Source organism: Acomys minous (genome assembly GCF_964271855.1).
Source record: "Acomys minous genome assembly, chromosome: 13".
Lineage (NCBI taxonomy): Eukaryota > Metazoa > Chordata > Mammalia > Rodentia > Muridae > Acomys > Acomys minous.
In genome coordinates, this window is record NC_140495.1 from 76,190,622 (window position 1) to 76,214,086 (window position 23,465).

The 23,465-nt window shown below is 36.3% G+C and overlaps 1 pseudogene across 1 annotated transcript; it reads left to right on the forward strand.

Moving 5' to 3' along the window:
* The first annotated feature begins 7,093 nt into the window (after positions 1-7,093).
* On the forward strand, positions 7,094-7,720 carry LOC311581814 (large ribosomal subunit protein uL16-like; annotated as a pseudogene). The gene has a single exon. The product of its transcript is annotated as a large ribosomal subunit protein uL16-like (transcript).
* Positions 7,721-23,465: the final 15,745 nt, after the last annotated feature.

Genomic DNA, 23,465 nt, shown 5'->3' on the forward strand with positions numbered 1-23,465 from the left:
TTATCTTAATTATGTCTTGGAAAACCAAGTAAACTTCTTTCTTTAAATTTTAATGTAAAATGATTTAGCAGGCATTGCTAAATAAGCAATTCTAATATAGATGCCATTGTATTATCTGCGTGCATGTCACAATTTATTGTCAGACTTTTTATATAATTAAATTTCAGCTGTATTGGCTTTATGCCTTAGTTACTCTATGTGCAATTATGTGTCATTTTTTTCATCTTGGAGGCAAAGCAATATATAAGTTATTCATTTAAATTAAATTTGACAATATTAGAGCTTCCTATGGTTTGACTTTTAGATTTAATTACATATTTAAAACTATAAAATGTTTTTATGTATGTATATGACTATGTCTTACCTAGGACAGGTTTTATTTTACTTTATAATATATATATAGCTTTTTATGGGATAACCTTTTTACATGGCTTTTCAAATTATGTTGTAAGATTTAGAATTTCATGGGGCTGTTTGTACAATCCCTTTAAGAAAATGACCTTTCTCTTGAGCACAGCTCACAACTTTAAAATGCAGTCAATGGTTACTTAGACAATAGAATAAATGAAGAATCCAGACAGGTAGATCAAAACACTAAGACTTAGGATATTACAGAGAGAAATCATTTAGTTCCTTCTGTTCTGGAAAAATATTCATTTAATTATAAATAAACATAAAATATTAATTATGGTATTTAAATAAGGTCATAATTTAAACTTATGGACTTTTATATAACGGTTTTTTGCTTTTTCATAATTTCTAGTATTCAAATTTAACTATATCAAATGTATTTTTAAATAATGCATAGCCTCATACGCATAAAAGCATCAGATTTATTTACACAAGTCAATATTTTTTACTTAATTGACTACTTAAATTATTGTTAGCATATGACATTATCATTTTCAACATACTGTATCAAAACATTAACATACTTTACACCAAGCACCTTTAATTAAAAAATCATTTATCTTTGCCCAGGGATTCCTTATTCACATTAGCACTAATTTTACATTACTGGATATGATGGATAGGAAGTCTCTCTTTCTTATTTTCTTTCTTCCTTCCTTCCTTCCTTCCTTCCTTCCTTCCTTTCTTTCTTTCCCTTCCTTCCTCCCTTGCTTCTTTAATCTATTTACAGCCTGATCTCAGTTCCCTCTCTCCTCTTCTCCCATTCCCACCCTCATACCCTCTTCCCCAGTTCCTCTTTCTCCCTCTCAGCTAAGGGTAGGCCTGCAAGAGGTATCTACCCATCCCTGGCATCTCAAGTCAGCTCTAAGCGCGTTTCCCACTGGGCCTTGACAAGGCAGCCCAACTAGAATAAGGGATCTAGTGGCAGGCAACAGAGTCAGGGACAGCCTCTACTCCTGTTGTTAGGGGACCACATATTGATCACACTGTGTATCCACTACATATGTGTTGGGGGTCAAGATCTAGTCAATGCAGGCCCTTTGGTTGATGGCTCAGTTTTTGTGAGGCCCCATGGGCCCAGCTTAGTTGACTCCGTAGGTCTTCTTGTGGTGTCCTTGAGCCTTCCAGCTCCCTCAATCCTTCCTCCCACTCTTCCACAAGGCTCCCTGATCTCAGCCTATTGTTCGGTTGTGGGTCTCTGCATATTTTTCCAACAGTTGCTCCATGAAGCCTTTCAGAAGACAGTTATGTTAGCCCCTGTCTGCAAACACAGCAGAATATCGTTAATAGTGACAGGCTTTGATTCTGTCCCATGAGGTGGCTCTCAAATTGGACCATTCTCTTAATCTTACTCCATCTTTGCCCCAATACTTCTACACTTCTTGGATTTTATGGGCGTATTGCTGGTCCCCTTAACTCCACTGGAAGTCCCACCTGGCTACAGATGGTGGTGGCTTCAGGTTCCTTAACCCCTGCTCCCAGAAATCTTAGCTAGCATAACCCCCATGACTTCTAGGAGTCTTCCCTGTCCCTGAGATGCCCCTGCCCCAGCAACATCTATTCTTTCTCTTGGTCCTTCCCCCACTCTCTCTCCCCTGTTCTCTGAACACCTGATCCCCACACTAGTTACCATCCCCATCCCTTCTCCCACTAAGTTTCCACTCTCCATCTGCTTCAGATGGCTATTTTTTTTTTCTGTGTGTGTGATTCAAGCATGATCCTTTGGGTCCTCCTTGGCATCTTTGGATCTGTGGATTATAACATAGCTTTCTTGAACTTAATGGCTAATATCCACTTATAAGTGAATATAAGCCATGTTTTTCCTTCTATGTCTGGGTTAACTCACTCAGGATGATACATTCTGGTTCCTTCCATTTGCCTTCAAATTGCATGAAGTCTTTGTTCTTACTAGCTGAGTAGAATTCCATTTTGTAACTGCACCAGTTTCTTTATTTATTCTTCTGTTAAGGGCATCTAGGTTGTTTCCAGTTTGTGTCTGTTACAAATAAAGCTTCTATGTGCATAGTTGAGTAAGTATCCTTGCGGTACGGTGGAGCAATTTTTGGGTATATGCCAAGATCTAGGTACCTATACACATGCATATTAGCACTAATTTTATATTACTGCATATGATGACATATGTCTTAACATATAGCATGTAGAATGGTTAAACATGTGATAAGTGATTTTGTAAAATGAAAAAAATTTTGGTGAAAGATTTTTATATATGTGTTTGTATATATGTGTTTTTAACATAGTTTTAGAAATTTAGTATGTTTTGCTAAATTAAGTAGAGCATAATAAATATTCAAACCAGTAACTACAGTAGGTAAGCTTCAGTTATTCTTCAAGAATATAGACATGATAAGTTTATCTTTATGCAAAGGTAATTAAACAGAATGTTAGGTTTAGAAATCTCAAATAAAAGTGGAAATGTTTTGAATATAAACTACAGATGAACATGGATTTCACATAATTATGAACATAACACTAAACCCTCTAATATAATTTCATATACCATTCAAAAAATCAAATGGGAAAATCTTAGAAATAACTATAAAAGTCTCAATTTTCTTATTTTTATTAAAAGAAGTACAACATTAGAGGTACACATTTAATTTGAGTTATAAACAAATAATTTATGTTATAGCCACAACTCCCTATTCAACTATCTCCAGGCTCTCCATATAATCTTCACTTATTCCTTTCATATTTATTTATTTATTCATTATTTTAGACCCACGGAATCCTATTATTAGTGTTACCCATGTATGCACAGGTATGAGGTCATCCAGTGAATCACTGGAATATAACAAAGTCTACACTCTTAAAGATATGACACACATATGTAATGTGTTGCGTAGCCTGAAATGTCTGGTTTCAGAGGTAAAGTATAGATTCTGTTCCTTTTGGCTAGTAAGAAGTAGTCTTGTCTTAATAAGCCACAACCACATCGCTTTTCTATTTAATTTTTGTTATTATATAGACAGGCTTCCTTTTCCAGTTTTGCCAGAGAAATATAAAGTAAAATCCAAAAACCTCGAAATCTTCTAATATCAATCTTCATAACACTAACAGGTTTAAAGATAACAGCACCAAAAAAGTGAGATGGAAAAAAAAACCCTTTAACTCCCTGTGCTCAGAAAAAGGACAATCTTAGCACTGAGATTCTGTACGCAAAGTCATCAAAGAAGGGACCTTGGAGATGTACTGTATACTTTATCAGTATACGGTCATTAAAGCAATAGTTACACTTCCCGTATTTTTTTCAGTAGTATTTGCATTTCTTGAAGGTATAGCTGTTGGTGACCCGTTCTGCTACCTAGGTGATTGGCAGGCTTATTTAGATAGATTCTTGAAGGGGTGGAGAGAAACAAGTCTTCTTAATTTTGTTGAATAGAAAATGTTTATGTCAAAATAGAATGCACACAACTTGAGGTGTGAATTTACGGCATTGGGTAGGATGTCACTCCTCTCTCAGGGCATTTTTGGACCCAAAAGATAATATTTTTATTGTGTGATTAGGGTTCAAGAGCCTTGTCCTTACATCTCTGAAATGCCAGGCTTCAGTTCCTATTCCTAGTAGCTAAATTAAAATGACAGATATATAGTGTAGGACAGAAGAGAGCTTTATTCACTGTAACATTAGGAAAGGGGAAAAGATATCCAGTGGCATGCTTCATCTCCCCAGGCAAGCTAGGAGCCTGCCTCTTAGTGACACATCGTTGGTTAGCTTCTCCTATGTTCTGCAAAGTCACATGGAAAACTATTTCCTTTTTGAGAAACAAGAGGTAATTTTCCCCTCTGGCTGGGTAAAGCTGCCATCTTTCCCTTCTCCAGCATGAGATTCCTGAGAAAATTCCAATTATTTTGCATCCATTGTTTCAGGAGTCAGATTACCTAAGGAAGGAACAGACGTGTTTCTTTGGAAAATGTTAATTCCTGCCAAGACAAATACAGCATTACTCATGTTAACAGTGAAGACACCTGCCTTCACGCATCCCTGTTGTCTAGACCTTTTCCTTGATAATTGGAATCCTGTCAGCTGTTCCTGAGTTACTAATGAGTCATCTAATTTAAGTACTATACTAACCACTGAAGATAATAGCCTCAAGATTACCAAGACAAGACATATGGCTACAGAAAAAGCGAGGAAGTGTCACTGTCTCTGGTTTGTATTTATTTATTTATAGAATTTCACATAGCACTGCTTGAGTCATCCTTCCCATCTCATCCCCCCAATTCCTCCAGTTTTCTGTGGTATTACCATCCCTTCAAAAACTCATAAACTCTTACATAGATTTTCCATATATGTCTTCCATATATGATGTATATCCATAAATGTCCAAATACACCACTAATGGGTCTTTTTTTTTGTTATTCATGTATGTTTAGCACTGACCTCTTAGTATAGGCTAACCTATCAGTAACATGTCCCTGAAGAAGACTCATTTGGCTTCTCTCAGCAGCCGTCAATTGTTTTTTATGTAGGCGTGAAGTCCTGAGAGAATTCCTCCATCTTGTTGTCATTCAACTGGTGTTGTCATCCTTATGTCATGCTTAGGCAATCATACACATGACATTTCCAGGGTTCAGTTCCCTATGTCATGCTTAGGCAATCATACACATGACATTTCCAGGGTTCAGTTCCCCTGCTATATATAGAAGCCACAATTTTGCTGCAGATCTCCTGTCCCATTCTTCTGGCTATTATAATCTTGTAGCTCCCCTTTCTTCAAAGTTGTTAAGTCTTATTAGGCACAAGGTGGTCTTTGGATGTATCATTTGGGGCTAGGAAGCCCACAGCCCTTTGTTCTCTGAAATTTGATCAGTTGTGCCTTCCTGTGATGTTCCACATGTGCTGCAAAAAGAAGCTTCATTGACAAGGCATGGGTGATGCACCTGTCTATGGTGTATGGTATAAGGACAAGTAATTAGATACACATAGATATTATATTGTTTGGTGAAGTGGCAGTGGTAAGTTCTCTTCTAGGATCCATGGATTCACCAGCAATTGGAAGCAGGCTAGGTTCCTAGTACCAGGCATGATGTCTCTCCTCTTGAGTGGGCTTTAAGTTCAGTCAGATGGCTCCTGGTTACCACAGGATACAAGTCCCACCATTAGAGTTTAAATTTTTTTAGTTTATTATGATTTATTCAGATTACAGCTTGAGTGTTATCTGCTCACTTGTATCCTCCCTTTCCCACCCACCCATAGAAGATTAATCTTTTTTTAAAAAAATCAACACTTTTTAAAAATAGCATGCCATGGTTGTTGTTGTTATTCATAAGCATTACAGGTGAGGCTACTTATTTCATATCTCCTTAGGCAGCAGTCTTAATTCATTCTACTACTAAAGGATCTAGTTCTTAGGGAGAAGAATTAGAACTCACTCTTAATTCAACTCCTCTAGGTTCTGTGTCCAAAGAATGTACTGACTTCAGTAATAGAGTATTCTTATCAGTGTCTTGGAGATAACCAAGGGCAGTTATAACAGCAGAAATTGTTTTGAGTTCTCTTTGACTCCTCAGACCGACATTCCTGAAACTGAGATTTTGTTAGATAGTCTATGGCTCTTAGGGGAATACCCTCATGGAAGTGACATAACTTCATTTAGCTATATATAAATATTTGATCAAGATATATATATATATAAATATATATACATATATATATACACATACACACACACACACACACACACACACACACATATATATATATATATATATATATAATTTTAAGTAGAAATGAAGGGCTAGAGAGATGGCTCAGTGGTCAAGAGCAGTGACTGTTCTTCCAAAGCCCCTGAGTTCAATTCCCAGCAACTACATGGTGGCTCACTACCATCTATAATGAGATCTGATTCCTGCATCTCACCTGCAGGCCTACATGCAGGGAGAATACTGTATAAATAATAAATAAGTCTTTTTAAAAATAAAATGACATGAATTATTCTCTATAGCTTTTATAAAACAACATAGTATGATTTATTAGAACACACAAGTAGCCAGGTGTGTCTTATTCCCTGCTTTTATATGTATAAATTTTCAATTAATAAATCTTAATTTTGTTTCATAATGGCTTCCTCTGAAAATCTTCTTTTTGCCAAAGATGAGATTTAATATTTTCTGAGTAAATGTGCCTAAAAGATGAATGAAATTTCTTAGGTTGCTGTAAAAGCTGAGTGAACTGTGTCTCACCTCTTTTCACCACAGAATATACTAATTAGAAATTAAAATGATGTATATTATATAATTATAAGAATAATAAAAATATATTCATTATTCTATAACTTTACAATTTATAATTTACAAATAAAACTTTATAATTCTGTTTTTAAAAAGCATACTAAAAATTGAATGAGTGAAACTGTATAGCATGCTCATGGTTAGAAAGCATTATAAATATGTTAGTTATGCCCAAATCAATTTCTTGGTATCATGTGATATCTACTTTTCATTATGATTGTGACATCGAAAGAAAACGTTTGAATAAGAGGAAAATTTCTAAATTGTATCAAAGCATGACACTTGATTTGGTTGGAATGAGAATTTCCCCTGTAGGCTTATGTATTTGGACACATTTCCCCAGTTGGTGTCACTCTCCAAAACTTCTAGGTCTTACATAAGGGAATTATGTCTTTTTCTCAGGAGAGCCAGCCACAATCCTATTGTCATCATGGGCTGCAGCCCCACCCAGTAATACTGGTATTGTAATAACAAGGCATACCCAAAGTCTCACTTCTGTGAGGGTGTCCCTGATGCAAGGATCCACAGTTTTAACTTGGAACTGAAGAAGGCAAAAGTTGATGAATTCCCACTATGTGGCCACATGGCGTCAGATGAATATGAACAAATCTCTTCTGAAGCATTGCAGGCTGCCCGTATTTGTGCCAACACATACATGGTAAACAGTTATGCCAAGGATGGCTTCCATATTCCAGTGAGGCTCCACCATTTCAACGTCATCCAAATCAACAAGATGTTGTCCTGTGCTGAGGCTGACAGGCTCCTGATAGATATGAATGGTGTCCTTGGGAAGCTCCAGGGCACAGTGGCCAAGGTTCACATCAGCCACGTCATCATGCCCATCTACAACACGCCAAAGAATAAGAAGCATGTGATGGAGGCTCTGTGTAGAGCCACATTCAAGTTCTCTGACCACCAGAAGATCCACATCTCAAACAAGTGGGACATCACCAAGTTTAATGCAGAAGAATTTGAAGACATGGTTTCTGAGAAGCAGCTCATTCCTGATGGCTGTGGGGTAAAATGTATTCCCAGTCTTGGTGTCCTGGACTTGTGAAGAACCCCCACATTCCTGAGGGTTTCCACAGTGCTCTCTTTTACCCTACCAAACCCCATGTTCAGTAATAAAAATCACAAGCAGTCTGGAGAGAGAGAGAGAGAAAGAGAGAGAGAGAGAGAGAGAGAGAGAGAGAGAGAGAGAGAGAGAGAGAGAGAGATTATTTTAACTTCAACTCTCTTCTGCCATGTTAATATTAATTTATTCCTAAATATTCTGCAAATATCTTTTTCCTTCCTTTGCAAGGTTCTGCTTTTCTCAACACAATCATATCTTGGCTCGTTGTCTGGTTCATTGCATTTTTCCTTTTCTCTCTTTCTTCCAATTCACTGAAGCAAAAATAAGTTTCTAAATTGGAAGTGGGATCAGATCACTTGTTCACTTGTGCTGTGTCCCTGAATAAGAGGCTCGGTGAGAGATGCTCTAAATACTGTCACTAATTTTGTGCAGCTCTCACTGGCCATGTGGGCTTGAGAAACTTGCGTACAAGTAGTTATAGGTGACTTTCACTCTGAAAGCAATTTTTAGTTTGGTTATTGAATTAGGTTTGTACTATCATATACCTCTTAATTTCTAAAAATTTCTCAAAACCTAGAATTGACATTTTTATCTGCAGTATTTTATGAACTTATCTAGTTCTAAAATTCCTTGCTGTGTCTCACTATGGCACAAGACCCAGCCATACCACTGCCGGGCATATACCCAAAAGATGTTCCACCACACAACTATGTTCATAGCAGTTTTATTGGTAATAGCCAGAATCTTGAAACAAACTAGATGTCCCTCAGCCAATGAATGGATAAAGACACTGTGGTACATTTGCACAATGGAGTACTACTCAGCTATTAAAACCAAAGAAATCTTAAAATTTGCAGGCAGATGGATGGAAATAGAAATGATCATCCTAAGGGAAATAACCCAAGCCCAGAAATATGCATAGTGTATACTCAATTACGGTGGATATTCGCACAACATAGATGTCCTCAGAGAGACTCCACCCATCAGATGATTGGACCAGATGCTAGGATATGCTGTTGGACTCCGGGTGAAAATGATATGGAAGAATTAGGGGTTGGAAGGGTTCCGGATCGTCACAAGGAGCCCATCAGGGCTGATGGTCTGGATCCAGGGGGCCCTGCTCCAAATGCACTAATCAAGGACAATGCCTGCAGTGAACCTAGACCCCTGTTCAGATATAGGCAATGAACATCTCATTTTCCGCATTTGTGGGTGTAGCAGGGACTGCGTCTGACATGAAGTCTGGTTACCCAGATTTGAAAAGTGCCCTTCGTTTGGAGGCTTAGTGGGCACAAAGAGGAAGGGAAACAGGCTATAGGGATGAGACCTGGTAGGCTGTGGTCATATGGTAAGGGCGCAAGTCCCTTCCATCAGAGGTCTGAGGGAGAGGAATAGGGTAGAAGAGGTACAAAAAGTAAGAAGGGAAGATACAAGCAAGGGGATAACATTAGTGATGTAATCTGAATAAATCATAACATTTTTTAAAATAGTGTTTAAAAAGGAAGTAGAAAACTATAAGATAAAAAAATAAGCAAATCAGTGTGTTTTCTTTCTTTAAAATAGGACATCGGATACCCAGGTAAGCGATAAACATTTTTTTGTCTTATTGTATTGTGCACAGGTCAATTTGAATCAACGCATCACATGACAAACAAGCAGAAAGGAGTAAGAATCCAGACAGCAAGCAGAGAGACGAGAGCTGGTGAATCTCTACAGAACTTGTTCTAAACATAGCTTACTAATTCCCACAAAGATAACAACAAGCCTTTAAAGAAAGCAGAACCCTCTCACTATTTCCTAACTATCTGACCTTCTAACCCATGCCAAATTAAAAAGAAAAAAAAATCAACTCAAAGAAGGTCCACACCCTAATTGCAGGCATTAAAAACTCTGAAACTACTTGAAGGTAGCATAGAGGAAGTCACTGCCACATGGAAAATTCTCCTAGATTTTTAGTAACTCAGAAAGAAAATCAGTTATTGACCAAAGGAGACTATGCCAACTTACTAATCCTCTGTACAAGAAAGGAAGTCCCCAAAGAGTGGGGGCAATCAAAGCCAAAGGCTTAACGAAATAACGTCATCTTATTACTAGGGAAACTTATAGTTTTTGTTGACTTTTGCTAACTTATGCATATTTTGTCTGCTGGACCTGGGATCTAAGAACCCGAAAGAAGAGAGCAGGCTATAGTCTAATGCTTTAGAAACCCTTACTTCAGTTTCAATGCACTCTTATACATGAATGGGACAAAGAACGCAATGATCCAAGGGAGATTGTTTGACTTCAGAAAAACATGATCAAAAAACCATGTAAATAAATGCTGGTAAGCACATACTAAGTATTGACAAAATAGTGCTCTCTCGGAAACTTTTCAGGACAGACTTAATTTAAACACAATTGCCTGGCATCTTACTATAGATAATATCTGGGAAAGCACAAAAGCAAAGCAGAAAAATCAGATCCAAAAATCAGAACTCCCAGGCTGTACCAGTTCACCTGCTCCTTTTCCCCACCTCGGTAGCTATTTTTTATGCTTTATAGTCAACAAATGTATACATTGCTCCACTATTTCTGGGCTCAAGACAGATAGCCCTCGCTCTGGATTGTCTGCTCACCCGCTGGATCGAGAAGCGAGAGGTAACCATGGCAGCATGGAACTGCCCAGATGCCCTGACTATTCTCTTTCAGAGCTGTAGTCAAAACCTTCTGCCACAGATGCAGCAGTCATGTTGGTTATTTTACTGGCCCCTCACAAAATGCAAGCTTACCACTGCTCCTACGTGATGGTAACATGTCCTACTTTAAAAGTTAATGCAGCCGCCAGGTCTGCCCATCACCTAACCCGGAAGACTACCAGAGGAAGGCTTAGTCACCTGAATCCACTGGACTCAAAGGAATGTTTATCCCCAGAGTACAGTTGCTTAGAGGTTCCATCATGTAGCATAGATGAGCTAAGAATAACTGTTCTCCTGAATCTTAATTTTAGAAAGTGATATTTTCACTTTTTCTTCTTTCTCTCGCTATTTGAATACTGGCTAAAGCTTAATTATATGCTTCCTTATACTCTAGGATCTCTCTCTCTCTCTCTCTCTCTCTCTCTCTCTCTCTCTCTCTCTCTCTCTCTCTCTCTCTCTCTCTCTCTCTCTCTGTCTGTCTCTACTTCTTTTTTCCAAAACAACCACACTCCATCTCCTTAGCCACAGATCACTCATTCGGCTATACCACTGCTTGCTAAGCAGGTAGGCTTTTTCTGAAGATTTTTTTTTTTGTTTCCTCCATCTCCCACCACATGGCTGTTGCTTCTTTTTTTTTTCCTCTCCTTTATTAATTTATTCTTGTTACATCCCAATGGTTATCCCATCCCTTGTATCCTCCCATTCTTCCCTCCCTCCCATTTTCCCCTTATTCCCCTCCCCTATGACTGTTCCTGAGGGGGATTACCTCCCCCTGTATATGCTCATAGGGTATCAAGTCTCTTCTTGGTAACCTGCTGTCCTTCATGAATGTTTGCTTGTTTTTCTTGTGGACTTAATAAAATTACCATTGAACTTGTTTCTGATTCCACTTCTAAAGTCTTAACAAAACAAAAGCCTCAAAGTGAACCCCGATTTCCCGAGTAGCACTTCTCAACAAATTACAAGGACCAAAAGCTACAGGGAATAATGTTGACATCTTTAACCAATTAGAAGATATATTTAAAGCACATGGCCATGACAACTTATCCAAATTTATATTGGTGCTATCAAAACAAACAAGCAAAAATAAATACAAATTAATATAAAAAGAGGAAACTTTTCTTTTTACACTATTGTGTAAAAAATTTTTACAAGAACAAATTCCTTTCAATGGAAAATACCAAAGTGTCCTTCAATTTTTTTTTTAATTAAGAAAAGTTTCCAGTACACTTAGATGACTATGTGACAAATTGTTGAATCATCAAAGTCAAATGCATGGGTAACTAGAGTTTCCATTTCTGTGCATTTCAGATGCAGCTGAATTCTTGGGAGGCTTTTCACTGTCAATATTGCTTAGGAACAAGAGTACTTCAGAGCACACGCTTGGCCTGACCCATTTCCACAACTAACTGTAGCTGTTTGCAAAGATGTGAAAGGAAATCTGTGAAATAGAAACTGAAGGCTATAAATCTGCACCATCTAAAATGGAAGAGTAAGGATCTGTGTAAGTGGGTATTTCTCCTACAAGTGTGTCTTCAGACTTAAACAAAATATATTTCTGAATAAGTCAATTCTCTACTAGATAATTTTCTTACTACATATGGGCAAAGTATTCCAAATGTGTATTATGATTAGTACTGCATCCTGCACACTCTTGTTGAAAAATAGAAGTGCTTTCTATGTTTGAGAAGCAGAATTATTTCTGTACATTTTTATTGCTGAGTGCACAGCCTTACTATGCAAATGAGGCTATCAGGGCCATTTTGAGCTATTGAGGCTATGATGGTACATGTCTAAGTCCAAAGACTACTGCAGTCAGCCAACACTTCTTACTGATAGTGTTCCAACATCTTCCTTGGTGCCTTTCAACCTCCTCCATGCCTACAGCAACATACTGAACAGCAGCCATTTTGGTTTTCTTTCCTTATTTGAAAAATTAAGCTTATATTTCAAGACTAGTTAGATATATGCCTTGACATCATTAAGATAAAAATACCAGAAACATGTAATGTATAGATGATATGCTTTGGCGTATAATAAAAGGAAATATTCACAATTGCTAAAATATACTGATGCATATTTAGTAAAACATATAAGTAATTAAGTAGTAGCATTTATACTGTAAGACAGTTTATGATTTTTACAAGAGATGGTTCATATGAAATAATTCTTGCATTGAAATTATTTCTCATGAAAACATTAACTTTAAAAAATCTAATTCCCACAAAAACATATGGAGACCACATAGAAGAAACTTATATTGTCATTGTTAGGTCATAGCAAACATCCCCAAAAGAATGAGGAAATGCCTTATTCAATTTGATATCCCATCTTATTAAGCTGTACCAATCCTAAAAGTTATTTGGATTTCCATCTTAAAATGAAAAATAAATCCTATTTGATATTTAAAGCAGTAATTTGAAGGTTTTCGAGGCTGTGAAGCAATTTAAAAGATAAGTTCCATAAACAGAAATGGTGATGTAGTTGGAAAAATGTTAGCCATTAGATTACATTTCTCAAAGTTGAAAAAAAATAAGTGTATGAAAACATAAATAATGTAAGCATGATAAAATTTGGTTCTGTTGTTTTAAATTCAAATATGTTTGAAATAAAAGTAAAATGGCATTTGTAGAGTGGAAGCACATGTAAAATGTGTGTAAGTGGTATATCCTTTAAAAATGAGTAAACTGAAAAGGCTAACCAATAATCAAATATAACATATGCTAAAAATAAATTTCTCACTTTCTAATGCCATGAGCTAGTAAAGATTTCATTTGACATTTGGTGTCTGGCTTTTCTCTGTTGACACAACCACCTGAGTATTCTTTCATTTTCTTTACCTGACAGGTGTTTTTTTTTTACATTCTTTTTTATTTTATTTTATTTTATTAATTTATTCATATTACATCTCAGTGGTTATCCCCTCCCTTGTATCTTCCCATTCCTCCCTCCCTCCCATTTTCCCCTTATTCCCCTCCCCTATGACTGTGACTGAGGGGGACTTCTTTCCCCTGTATATGCTCATAGGGTATCAAATCTCTTCTTGGTAGCCTGCTATCCTTCCTCTGAGTGCCACCAGATCTCCCCATCCAGGGTTCTGATACATTCTTAGTGTATAGTAATGCCAAGCACTTTTCTAACTGCAAAGAAACTGAGCAGAGAGGAAACTAACAGACTTGTCCACGTCCCTAAAGCTGGTAGAATTCAAATAAAGCAGTTTGGGCTCCTGAGTCTTCCTTAGGTGGGGATGTCCTGTCTCACGCCCTTCTGGACATTGAATATTTACATACTATGATAAGGTAGATTGTAGACATGCAAACTCTTATATACACATATATTTAATTTGTATGACTCACTTTTTATTGCTTACATGGCACAATTTTTATTATTTAAATCAAACCTAGTCTAAGCCTCACAAATCCATACTAATAGCAATGTCTAAATACTAACTCTTTTCATTTAGTTTTAGAGAAAACTTGGTTTTCATAACTCATTTCTATTTCTAGTCTTTTACAAGAATATTAAGGACTGGAGTCATGGGCAATTCCCCAGACACAGTACAAGAGACTACCAGGAAGGAAGTGTTGAAACAAGTGCTCCTCTCACTCAGTCTTATTGTCTCTGATTTCCCATCTACTGGTTTTACCCGCTTCACCTGGACTCTTTCCCTTTAACTTATGCTCTTAGCCTAGATCTCTCCTCTTCACCCCTTCCTCCATTCATTTTCATGGTATCCGTTTGATTTTTCCTGGTTTCATCCTCTCTACGTGGTCATTGCTACTCCATTTATGATCTTAGAATGGCTCCTACAGAAGTCTGCTGATGTATTTGAAAGCATTTCTTATCAGATGTGATCAAGCTTGTATCATCCTCATCCTCATTTCTTCTTACTGTTGCATCACTTTTCCGGCTTGAGTGTCAGGTTGTGTGGTAAGGCCCATCTCAGGTTGGGCTTTCTGAGGATCTCCTCCAGATATCTTGAAGAATAGACTATACCTCTGGAGGTTCTCATTTGTAGTTCTGGGGACCTGTGCCTCAGAGTTGTGACTTATGCATGTGGTTGGGTTGTCAAACGCTTTGTGAAAACTAATCTAATCCCACTAAAAAATATCAGTGGAATGGATCTGGAAGAAGAAAACGTGGAAAACGTTCCTTTGCTTGTGTAGCTGCAGTCAGTACTCCAAGAGTAAACCATCTAGTCCAGCCTGCATCAAATGCACTTGGCCTAAGCACCCAATAGGCTAAGTTGCTTTGATTTCGTTCTTCCATTTCATTATATTTTTTTTCTGATTTTTACCATTGTCCATGGTGCTGGTAGTGTTGTAGAGATTATTGTTTTTGCAGAAGTTGTTTTTGTCTTCATTTTCACACCTACCAGCAATATGTAAGAATAATCCTTTGGTTTATGTATTTATCATGCAGACTGTTAAGTGTTAATGTTTAAAATTTTTAAATCTGATTTGCAAAACTGTAACTAGTTTTGACTTTTCTTTTTTGGGAGTGATAAAAAGACATTGTATTTACATTGTAAAATATTATTTTAAAACATTTAGTAGCCATTTCATATTGTCTTTAAAAGGTAGATATTCTTTATTTTATTAGTATAGTGCTACAATTTAATAGAGTATTAACAAATTTCCAGGATAAAATACATTACTAACAGTTTTAAGAAGGATCTTTATCTTGTTCCTTACAATAATGATATTTAAGGGCATACTATGATTGAAAGATCTGTTTGTCTGAGATTAGGCACTGGATAAATATTTAAAGCATTACAAATAGAAATTAAAATAGCTGGATTGTGTAAAAGCTACTGAGCACACACATACAATCAATATTGGTCTTCTGTGTGTGTTTTCTAAAAGTTTGGTTTTCAGTCTTTAAAAAATTGTGCTAATTGCAATAGAGTTATAAAAACATCCATTCTAAGTTACAAAGCATTTTTTTTAATGTGATGCCTTTTAGAGATTAGATGAGATTCAAGTCCTCAGTTTTCCTGAAATTTAGTACTTGTTACTATGTATGTGTGCATTAAGTCTCACAGGGACTTTAAAGATATTTTTTTCATGCTTATCATTGAAGCTTCACCTCAGATACTCAATTAATTCACTACCCCACAGGCAAAAATGTAGACAGAATGAAGGTCTTTATGCATTCTTGCTTGGTAACCACTGTGCTGTATGGATGGAGGACAAAATGTAAGCCCACCCCCCCTCCAGCAACCATTATCACTAGCTTGTTCTCACAATCAATCTATGGAACTTGTTACTTGTACTTTACAAAGAGTTTTGATGCCATGCCCGATCTTTATTTAATTTATCTTCTTCCTCAAAGAATTTACATATACTTTATAGTGAACATGGGATTGAATTAATTATCACCAGAAAAATTCCCACTAAATTGTGCTCTGCTTAAATATGCTCAAAATAAACCACTCAAGGTCAGACTTCCAAAGTTTGAGCCAACACCAGCTACTTAAATTTGCCTTCTTGCCTCCCATGGATTGTCACTTTGCTAACTATAGAGGTGGCAGAGACACTGCACAAAGATACTGACTATGCATTAATGCTCATTCTAGATAAAAATAGAAATTGGGTTTCTAAATATTTGGAATTTACATTCATAACACAGTACTTTAACTACATACATACACCTTCACATTTAAACTTATGGTGTCTTTAACATTGACAATCTTCTATTACATATATAAAATTTACTTAGTAAATAGTACTACCTCTAGCTATTTGAATAATAGATGTTTTTGAATAAAAGAGAGGAAAAATAAGTTCAACAATATCAGTGATATGCTAGTTTTTATATAGCTTCATATTATAATTTAAACCCATAAGTATTATAATTATTTTTTCTGACTGAGGGGTAGTAAGGGGAAAATGGGAGGGAGGGAGGAATGGGAGGATACAAGGGATGGGATAACCATTGAGATGTAATACGAATAAATTAATAAAAAATTTTAAAAATAAAATTATATTTTCTTTAGTTTTCTAATAGCTGGTGAACTAGAATTTTAGTTAGAAAGTTTGTCGTTGCTTTTGTATATGGTTTAGCTTCCTTACATTTATATTTTCATAAAGATAGAAAGAATATACATAACACTCTGAAAATCAAAAGGAGTCTTACATTATCCAAACTGGTTGCTTCATATTAACAAATTGGAATTCCCTAGGAAGCTCAAAGCCTTTCAATCTATCTCAAATAATATTATGATGAATATAAACAAAGGGTTTGCAAAAAGGCACTCTAAGTACTAAGAAAACCTTGAAAGAGTGATAAGTTTGTATAGTCCTGTCTCACAGACACAAGACTAGAGATCAGTTCTTTCTTCGTTATATTGATGTTGAGTCAATTGCACACATGCCAGTTTTTAAAACTGCTTTTTGTGAACTCCTCCTCAGCATGCAAACGTGCACAGCATAGCCTAAAAAAGCTGCAGTACATCAGTACAAACATCTATGTGTAAGATGAGAGCATGTGTTCATTTCCCTTTTAAAGTTAATTTGTATTTTGGTGAAAAGCTGCTTATGCGGTGAGTTACAAATTGGTTACTTTGTAACCCTTTAGCTTAAACACTCGACCTTTAAAAATCTAGTTGTTTTGCATAAAATCCCAGATGCGCATATGTTTAGAACCAATGTTGAGTATTTTGTATTGCCAGATCACTAATTAAATTCCTGCACATAACCTTTTCCTTCCTGAAAGAGAACATTTAGTAAGTTATTTTATAATTATGTAAACAATGTTTAGTATAAATTTTGCATTTTAATGAGTTTGGTAGAAAGTATACTTTAGAACTAATTCAGTGTCTATAAAGACTGCTGTGTAGTACAGATAAGGAGACACCATTCAGCCTTAACAACAAAGTCTGATTTAAATGATATTGTAACCAATTTAGCATTTAAACTTAGATTTGTTTTGAAATTCTTTGTCTATGTTTTGGATGATGAAATTTAAATATTTAAAACCATAAAAGAAGTATCACAAGTACCCTCTAGGACAAAAAACTGTTTTTATTTTTATAGACTTTTCTGGTGTCACTTCAAAAAATATTTCTTTTCTTATTGTTTCTGTTTAAAAGCCTTATCACTGACTCAATAGACTTAAACAGTGTCCATGGTTAAAAGCAGAAAGAATTCTGATCAATCAACATTTTGTTTGATTTTTAGCAGGATTTCACCTAGACACTGAATGCACCAACATTTTACTTGTAGTAAAACATGCTTTAATTATTCAATAAAATGAAATATATATAATAGAAAGGATAATAATCTTAGTAGATTATGAGATTTTATTTCTTGATAAGAAAGTCTTGGTACAAGTCCAAAATTGCCTTGAACCAATAATGAGGACAGAAGAGAAAAGGACAATAAAGTAAATGACATCCATCAGTATGACAAAAAAAAACTTTGCACATAATAATAATGTCACATAGTTATGTATATGTGGTATATCTATTATATTTGAAATAATATACCATCATATATCATATATTTTACATTATATATATAATGTAACATATATATGTATATGCACACTCAAAAATGCACATATGTCTGAAAAGGGTTAAATGAGTCATCAAGTGACATCAGGATTGAGTTCATACTCTTTCCCTGTGGCCTGGCAAGGCAGTTCCATCAGAAAGAATTGATCAAAAAATAGGCAACATAGTCCATGTCAGAGACAGGCCCCAGTCCCCTTATTACTGCACCCACATGAAGCCTGAGCTGTCCATTGTCTACATCTACATAGAGGACCTAGGTCCAGTACATGCATGGTTCTTGTGTGGTGCTTCAGACTCCACATGGTCCTCTGCATCCTGGATAGTTGGCTTTATTGGTCTTGTGGATCTTTTGATGCCTCTGACTCCCTATCTTTTGTCCATCGTTTGGCTGTGAGCCTCAGCATCTGTTTGGAACCACTGCTGGGTGGAGCCTCTCAGAGGACAAAACTGATAAGCTCCTGTCTGCAAGCATAGCAGAGTATCATTAACATGTCAGGGGTTGACTCTCTCCTATAAGATGTGTCTCAGGTTGGGCCAGGTATTGGTTGGACATTGTCTCAATCTCACCTCTACCTGCTCTATCTATATCCCTGCATGTCTTATAGACAGGGTAGTTTTTCATCAAAGTTTTATGGGAGGGTTGGCATTCTCCCTCCACTAGGAGTCTTGCCTATTTAGAGGGTGTCCTCTTCAGTCTCCATTGCCCCTGCTCCAAGGAGTCTTGTTATGCCCAAGTTGCGAGACCCCTGTAGACCACCAGAGACCAGCTGGATGCAATTCACACAGGGTCTTTTTATTGAGCAAGCTCCTGGGCAAGGTCCATCCATTCCCCCAGAAACTGAGGAATGTGACAGCCCTGTCTTTTTGGGGTCCAGGGTTTATAAAGGCAAAAACCACAAGCAGGACTTTCCAAGCCTTGACATTACATGATTGAGTAAGGAGGTTACAGGGAAGTTCGATTTAATGCTGATAGGGTAAGGGGCTTGGGCCAAAACTCAAGGGAAATCTTATCTAATTTTTTTAACCTATTGTGACATTGTGGGTATTTCATCTTATGAGTTGGCCCTTGGGTGCCAACTCCAGGTGGTACCAGGCGTATTTTTGTGGGCTTTCCAAGACTAGGGGAACATGGCAGTGAGTTCACTCTGGACAACACAGAGGCTTGGTGCAAGATGGCTTTTGTTTGGTCCTTACAGTCTAAGATAGAGCCCCTCTCATATCCTATTCTGAGTTAGGTCTCCAGCTGGTCATTGAGATGCCCCCACCCACAGTTTCTTTATTTTTGCACAGGCCTTCTGTCTTCCTGCCCCTGATCTCTCCATGTCTGAACTCCTTCCTTATTTCTCTGTATTTCCTTTCCTACCTTGTTACCTCTTTTCAGGGAGGTTTAAGCATACTCCTATAGGTCCTCCTTGTTATTTATCTTTTTTGGGTGTGTGAACTGTAGTATGTTTATCCTGTAAAAATGCCTAATATACATATATAAGTGAGTACATACCATGTGTATCTTTCTGGGTTACCTCACTCAAGATAATCTTTTCTAGTTCCATCCATTTGCCAACAAGTTTCATGATTTCCTTGTTTTTAACAGCTGGGTAGTATTCCATTGTGTAAATATACCACAGTTTCATTATCCGTTTTTCTGTTAAGGGATACCTAGGTTGTTTCCAGATCCTGGCTATTACAAATAAAGCTGATATGAACATAGTTGAGCAAATGTTCTTGTTGTATGGTGGGGCATCTATCAGGTATATGCCCAGAAGTAGTACAGCTGGGTATTGTGGTAGAGCTATTCCCAGTTTTCTGAGAAAGCACAAACTTATTTCTGAAGGGGTTGTACAAGTTCACATTGCCAGCAGAAATGGAAGTGTTCCCCTTTCTCCACATGCCTGCCAGTATGTGTTGTCACTTGAGTGTTTCATCTTAATTATTCTCCCAGGTATAAGATGGAAGCTCATAGTCTGTTTGATTTGCATTTCCCAGATCACTAAGGACATTGAGCATTTCTTTAAATGCATTTAAGCAACTGGAGACTCCTCTGTGGAAATTTCTCGGTTTAGCTCTGTGCCCCATTTTTAATTGAGTTATTTTGTTTGTTGGTGTTTAATTTCTTGAGTTATTTATATATTTTGGATACTAGCCCCACTGTCAGATGTAGGATTGGTGAAGATCTTTTCCCAGTCTGTAGACTGCCTTTTCGATCTATGGACTGTATCTTTTGTCTTATAGAAGCTTTTCAGTTTCATGAGGTCACATTTATTAATTGTGATCTTAGAGGCTGAGTTGTTAGTGTTCTGTTCAGGAAGTTGTCTCCTGTGCCAATGAGTTGAAGACTCTTCCCCTCTGTCTCTTCTAAAAGATTTAGTGTTTCTGGTTTTATGTTGAGGTCTTTGGTCCACTTGGACTTAAGTTTTGTGCATGGTTATGAATATGGATCTACTTTCATTTTTCTACCTGTAGACATCCAGTTAGACCAGCAACACATGTTGAAGATGCTGTCTTTTTTCCACTGTATGGTTTTGTCTCCTTTGTCAAAAATCAAGTGTCCATAGGTATGTGGTTTTATTTCTGGGACTTCAATTCAATTCCATTGACAAATAAGTCTATTTCTATGCCAGTACCATGCATTTTTTTTATTACCTTTGCTCTGTAGTATGGTTTTAAGTCAGGTATGGTGATACCTCCAGAAGTTCTTCATAGGATTTTTAAAATCTATTCTGGATATTTTATTTTTCCTCATGAAGCTGAGAATTATTTTTTCAAGGTCTGTAAAGAATTGTGTTGTTATTTTGATGAAGATTTCACTGCATGTGTAGATTTCCCCTGGTAAGATGTCCATTTTTACTATGTTAATCTTACCAATCCATGAGCATGGGAGAGCTTCTGTCTTCTGATATCTCCATCAGTTTCTTTCTTCAGAAACTTGAAATTCTTGTCATACTGGACTTTTACTTGCTTGGTTGGCATTACACCAGGATGATTTTTTATTATTTTTGGCTATTGTGAGGGGTGTGGTTTCCCCCACTTCTTTCTCATACCATTTGTCATTTATATGCAAGAGGGCTATTGATTTTTTAAAATTGATCTTGTATCCAGTCACTTTGCTAAGGGTGTAGGAGTTCTCTGGTTGAAATTTTTGTGGTCACTTACATGTACTATCATGTGACCTGCAAATAGTGACACTTTGTCTTCTTCCTTTATGTTTTATATTTTCTAGTTGACTTATTGCTCTAGGTAGAACTTCTAGTACTATGTAGAAGATAGATGGAGAGAGTGAGCACCCTTGTCTTGTCCCTGAATTCAGTCAGATTTCTTTTAGTTTTTCTCCATTTAATTTGATGTTAACTATTGGCTTGCTCTATGTACCTTTATTTTCTTTAGATACTGTCCTCATATCCCTGATCTCTATTAAAATTTTACCATGAAGGGTGCTGGATTTGTCAAAAACTTTTTCTTTATCTAACAAGATGTTCATGTGAATTTTTCTTTCATGTTTATACCAAGGATCCATGAGTTACATTGATGAATTTTTGTATGTTCAACCATTCCTGCATCCCTAGTATGAATCCTACTTGATTGTGGTGGATGATCTATTTGACTTGTTCTTAGATACAGGTTGTGAGTACTTTATTGAGTATTTTTGTATCAATGTTCATGAGTGAAATTAGTATGAAGTTTTCTTTCTTTGTTGAGTCATTGTGTGGTTCATATATCAAGGTGATTGTGGCCTCATAGAATGATTTTGGCAATATTCCTTCTGTTTCTATCTTGTGGAAGAGTTTGAAGAGTATTGGTATTAGCTCTCCTTTGAATCTCTCATAGAATTATGTGCTAAAACTGTCTGATTCTGGGTTTTTTTCAGTTGTGAGATATTTGGTGATGCTTTTATCTTCTTAGTGGTCATAGAATAGTTTAGTCTATTTACCTGATGTTGATTTAGTTTTGGTAAGTGAAATATATCAATAAAATCATCCATTTCCTTTAAGTTTTCCAGGTTTGTGGAATATAGGTTTTTTGAAAAAAGACTAGTGATTCTTTGGATTTCTTCAGTGTCTGTCTTTATGTCCTCTTTTTCACTTCTTATTTTACCAATTTGGATAATAACTTTCTGCCTTTTAGTTAGCTTGGCTAGTTGTTTGTCTATCCAGTTGATTTTCTCAAAGATCTAGCTCTTCATTTCATTGATTCTTTGTATTGTTCTCTTTCTTTCTAATGTATTGATGTCAGCCTTGAATTTGATTATTTCCTGCAGTATACTGCTCTTCAGTGTGTTGCTTTCTTTCTTTTTTTTTTCTAAAGTCAGGTAAGCTGTTATTTTGCTACTGTTGGAAATCTTCAATTTCTTTTTTTATCTAGGCACTTATTTTATAAACTTTCCTCATAACACTGCTTTCATGGTATCCCATAAGTTTCGGTATGTTGTGTCTTTTTTTTTTTTTTTTTTTACTGGATGTTAGGACATTTTTAAATTTCTTTATTTCTTCCCTTACCCAGTGATCATTGAGGTGGGAGTTGTTTAGTTTCCCTGAGTGTATTAGCATTTCGTTATTTCAGTTGCTGTTGAAGTCTAGTTTTAATCCACGGTGCTCTGATAAAGGACAATAAGTTAATTCAATTTTCATGTATAGGTTGTCGATTCCTTTATGACTAACTATGAGGTCAATTTTGGAGAATATTCCCTGTGGTGCTGAAAAAAGTGTATTTTTGTGTGTGTGTATTTGGATGAAAAGTTCTGTAGACATATCTTAAGTCCATTTTATTCATGATCTCTGTTAGTTTCCTTATTCTCTATTTAGATTCTGTTTTGATGATTTGTCCATTTGTCCATTGGCAAGAGTGAAGTGTTGATGTTTCCTACTTTTAATGTGTGGAGATTGATATGTGATTTAAGCTTTAATGATATTTCTTATACAAATGCAGGTACTCTTGTATTTGTGGCATAGATGTTCAGGATGGAGGTCTCTTCTTGATGGATTTTTTTCTTTGATGAGAAAAAAGTGTGTTTCCTATCTCTTTTGATTAATTTTGGTTGAAATTTTGTTTTATTAGATATTAATATGGCTACTCCTGCTTGCATCTTGGGTCCATTTGCTTGAAAGAACTTTTTACAGTCATTTACTTGGAGGTACTGCCTATCTTTATTATTGACGTGTGTTTCTTGTATGTAGCAGAATTTTGGATCTTGTTTAAGTATCCATTCTGTTATCTTGTGTCTTTTTATTGAAGAGTTGAGTTCATTGATGTTGATAGGTATTAGTAACCAATGATTGTTAGTTTCTTTTATTGTTGTATTCTTGGTGGTATGTGCTTGTGCACTTGTCTTCTTTTGGTTTGCTATTGTAAAGTTATCTATATTCTGTGTTTTCTTGGGTATAGGTGACCTCTTTGGCTTTGAGTTTTCCTTTTAGTATTTTCTGTTAGGCTAGGTCAGTGCATAGATATTGTTTAAATTTGGTTTTGTCATGAAATATTTTTTATCCATCTATAGTGATTGAAAGCTTTGCTGGATATAGTATTCTGGACTGGCATCTCTTAG